The 4,465-nt window shown below is 42.4% G+C and overlaps 1 pseudogene across 1 annotated transcript; it reads right to left on the bottom strand.

Annotated features, from left to right (window-relative positions):
• On the bottom strand, positions 1-3,053 carry LOC308418446 (inhibitor of growth protein 1-like; annotated as a pseudogene). Its single transcript has 3 exons — positions 2,822-3,053; positions 917-980; positions 1-738 (listed from the first exon to the last, which is right to left on the bottom strand). The product of its transcript is annotated as an inhibitor of growth protein 1-like (transcript).
• Positions 3,054-4,465: the final 1,412 nt, after the last annotated feature.

The raw sequence follows: 4,465 nt of genomic DNA, 5'->3' as shown, positions 1-4,465 counted from the left end.
TTATCTATCAGTCACGGGTGAGTGTGCACTACTTGTTGTAAGCTCTTTCTTGGACTTCTCCAGGGCTTTGTCCATTGTCTTCTCACTCTCCCCGCAACATTTGGGGCAATACCACTTGCCCTTTGGTTTATGGTTGAGTCCTACACAGGAAAAATGGAACCACTCGATGGGGTACTCGTCATTGTCACAGCCGATCATCTCTCCGTAAGAGACCTGATTGCACAGACAGTGCGTGGGCTCATTGGGGTCGATGGGAAGGTCTGCAGGAGACGCTTCCCTCTGTGCTTTGGCCTTGGAGCTTTTCTTCTTCTGTGAGGTTTTTGCCTTCTTCTCCTTGGGCGTTCCTGAGGTGATGTTCTCATGCTCGTGATTATTAGAGGCATTCTCTCGATTCTCATTGTTTCGCTGCCTCAGGGACCGCTTGTTATTTGGCTTATCTTCCTGTGTGATCGCTTTGCTCTTCGACTTGTCCTGGCCTGCCTTGCCGCTGCCGCCAGTGACATCACTGATGTCCAGGTGAGCTTCGAAGAGCTCCACCTGACTGTCCACTCCAACAGCTCCACCATCTGACTCACGATCTGGATCTTCTCATCCCCCAGCTCCTGGCTTCGGATCAGGGCCCTCTGGATGCAGTGCAGCACCCGCCTCTTCTGGTTGCTGTTCATCTCCCCTTTGAACTTCTCCTAGGTGTCATCCAACTCCTTTAGGATCTCCGCAGTACCGACAAAGGCACTCCTCCTGCTTACTCATGCCTACCTGAAAAGAGAGAAGCCATCAGAGCCTCCTGCGGGGCGCCAGAGGCGGTAAGAACAGCGGCGCTCCAGGAGGGGAGCACCACCATGGCTCCACAGCCAGAAAGTGGCTGCGATTTACTCCAGCCTATGAGACTCAGGAAGTGCGCTCTGCCCCGCCTCACAGGAGGCCTATGTCATCTCTCTTCTTTTTACAAATGAAAATTTTAGAGCTGAATCCAACTACCACTAAAAAAAAAAAAAAAAAAAAAAAAAAAAAAAAAAAAAAGATGACTATGATAGGGTCATTGAAAATAATGTAGAAGCAACTTAAATTCAGACACTGGCACATCAGCCATCTTCTCCATATAACTGCATTTCTCCCTGCCTCTGAGCCCTGCAAGCACAGTAATTGCAGAGATTTGTTACTTCTCAAGTCAGACTGGGCAACCTCAGTGTAAACAATGGAAATCTACCTGCAGGTGAGTTCTGGAATAGCAGTGGGTACAATGGGGCCAAGGATTTCCAGGAGAGAAATGTGCTCAGTGTGGTGGGGATTGTGTATCCTCTGTGGTTTCTTTTTTAACCTTACGTGTGTGTGTGTGTGTGTGTGTGTGTGTGTGTGAGTGTGTGTGTGTGTGTGTGTATTTCTCTTGACACATACAGCAGTGTATTTTCATAATTCAGTTATTGTGATTGTGCTGCAATAATCATTCATGCACAAATAGTTTTGAAATATATTTAGTTTTGATTCTTTGGGTGACATTTTCGTGTATAACATGTTGGGAACACAAATGTTCACTATATGCATTGAAGGGAGGCTATAAATCATAATAAGTCAGCTGTTTTTGAACATTGCCATCAGTAGTGTCATCATTGTGACATCCTGCAAATCTATTTTTTTAACCTAGTCCAAAAAAGGGGCTCTGTCTCAGGTGGCAAATATTTTTTAGAGAACAGACCCTGATGTTACATCAGCCATCTTAGTACAAGGTTCAGGAATGAGATGTAAGATGAATTTTCTCAGACAGGGTTAACAGTTAGAATTCAACATCCTGATTCCTGACCCAGTGTTTTTTCCTTCTCTAGCAGCAGTTTGTCCATATCTATGACGTACTCTGCTCATGACTGTGCTAATCTCCAGAGTCTATGGTGGAAAATATAGGGATATCTACACTCTTCAAAAACATAAGATCACTAAAACATAAGATCACTGTCATTTCTACAATCACTGAGTACAAAGGACTCATGGAATGGAACTGTATCAGCCTTTACCTGATAGCAACAGCTACAGGTAAGGGATTCACAGTAGCTGGCTTTGGATCTGGCCATATAGACTTAGGTGACAATAAAATCTACTATATCTTTCCCTCTACAGGTGTTCATTCCCTGATGGAGTTTCAGCAGTCTGTGGTTGAGCCGGTTTGGTATTAGTCCTCACTGAGATTGTTCTGCAAGGCTCTTGCTACACATTCACTGACTAAAATATGCACTGGGTGATGCAGATGCCTGGACAAAGCCTTAAGTGGATTGGAAGTATGTATCCTTACAATGGTAATGCTTGGTACAATCAAAAGTTCAAGTGTCCCGCGCAACCGTCTCGCCTGCAAGAACGACGCGGCACACAAAATAGAATCCTTCTGCGGTAAACTTTATTAATCTGGAAAAACCGGTACTTGCTTCACGTAACGAAAAGGACGGGGAAAACCAAGAGATCCAAGGAGACGAACAGGACGAACAAGCTCCACGAGACGGCCGAAAACCAACGAGGGGAAGAGAGGAAGAAGAGAGGAAAAAGAGAGGGAGAGAGAGGCAGAAGAGAAAAGAAGAGAGGCAGAAGAGCAAGGAAGAGAGGGAGAGAGGAGCTATCCAGCCCGTCCCCTATAAAAGGATCAGTCCTTGCCTTGGACGCGGAGCCCCCTGATTGGTTGAGACTCAGCAGGCCCTATGACGCCACGGGAAGAGGCGGAACTCATGAAGCGGAAGTTACCCAGCCTGTGCGCACATGGCTTGTTTACTGCTAACTCCAGCCAGATATCAGCGCCATCTTGTAATGGCGAATGCGTGGGAATGTGTGGGCGGCGCCCCACATTCAAGCACAAAGCCACATTGACTGTAGACAAATCCACCAGCACTGCCTATATGGAGTTTAGCAGAATGATATCTGAAGGCTCTGTGGTCTATTACTGTGAAAGACACAATGTTACAGCTACATCTGAGCATGTCAGAATTATAGAGAAGGAGCATCAAATTACATTGGAACTCAGGTGACACAGTCAAGATTAGCTTTAAGACTTGTTCAGATGCAATCCTTAAGTTCATGTTTGTGTCTCACTCTATTGACAACTTGCAAAGGACATTTATGAATTATACGATGTTGATTTTGGATGTTCCTAGAGTACCCCAGACATTGTCAATCTCTTCACCTATGACAATTTTCTTTTTTTTTTTGAATACAAAGGAGTCCTGCAAAGCTGCATTCTTAGCTCTTGAATTATTAATCATTTAAGGTCAATGTGTGCCACACTCTGAGAGGGTGCTATTCACTAACAAGTACATGCACTGGGTAAAGCAGAAGCCTGGATAGAGCCTTGATTGGATTGTATGGATTTATTCTGGAGATGGTGATAGTAGATTCAATCAGAACTTCAAGAGCAAGGCTGCACTGACTTCATAAATATCTTCCAACACTGCTAACATGCAACTCAGTAGCCTGATATCTGAGGACTGTATGGTCTATTACTGTGCAAGACACACAGTGTTGTAACCACATCCTTAGACTGACAGAAAACATGGAGGAGCAGCAAGCTGCCCTGTGACTGAGAAGACTCAGGGAATCTTGGCTTGAAGACTTGCTCAGATGTAGTCATGTCTAATGTCCATTCTGTGTCACTTCCTTATAGACCAGTTGTGCTTCTGTCAGCTATGCAAAAGGACATCTATGCATTATGTGGTGTTGATTTAGGATGCTCCTAGAGTACCCCATGCCTTGTCAATATCATTTTCATTAACCACTTCTATTGACATGTTTCTTTTTTAATAAAATACCAAAATTAGAATCTGATTATGCATAATAAAAATATCTCTGAATTTTGATAATGCCTAAAATATTCATTGCAATAGATAGAAATAAAATTAAATTGGACCTGTAAATCCTACCATCCTTTGGGCAATCTAGATCTCTTTCTGTGGCCCAGCAGAAGTTCTAGGGTCTTAGTATATAGAAGGTATTTATATCACGATATATCTGCAGTGTTACTACAGTGCAAAAGTGAAATTCCTCTGAGGAGTCAGTGAGGATGATCATAGAAAAGATGGAAAGGAAGACTCTGAGACAAAGGTCAGAAAGCAGAGGGCTGTCCTATGAATACTTGCTTAACATTAGTTAAACTCTCATAGTTTATGTCCCATAGTTTTTGTGAATGTGTTTGTCACTGATTCTATGTGTGTCTTCTGCTTTTTGTGCTTTTTTTTTGTTTGCTTGTCATTTTGTCTGATTCCAGTTATTTTAGATTTCCTTTTATCTTATTTGTTTTTCTTTTTTAATATATTCAGGTTCGATTTGTTTTTCTAATTAAAGAAAGGTAGTTGATATATAGACAGACAGGAAGGAATCCAAGATGATAAGTCTTTTTCTCAACATATTGCAAGAAAAATGTATTTTTTAATTAAAACAGAAAAATGTCTATAAAATTAATAAAGAATTTTAATATTTTTGTTGTGAAAATATTGCC

Source organism: Micromys minutus, assembly GCF_963924665.1.
Source record: "Micromys minutus genome assembly, chromosome: 1".
NCBI lineage: Eukaryota > Metazoa > Chordata > Mammalia > Rodentia > Muridae > Micromys > Micromys minutus.
Note: the sequence above shows the minus strand (reverse complement) of the source record. Positions and strands in the feature narration are given on the sequence as shown.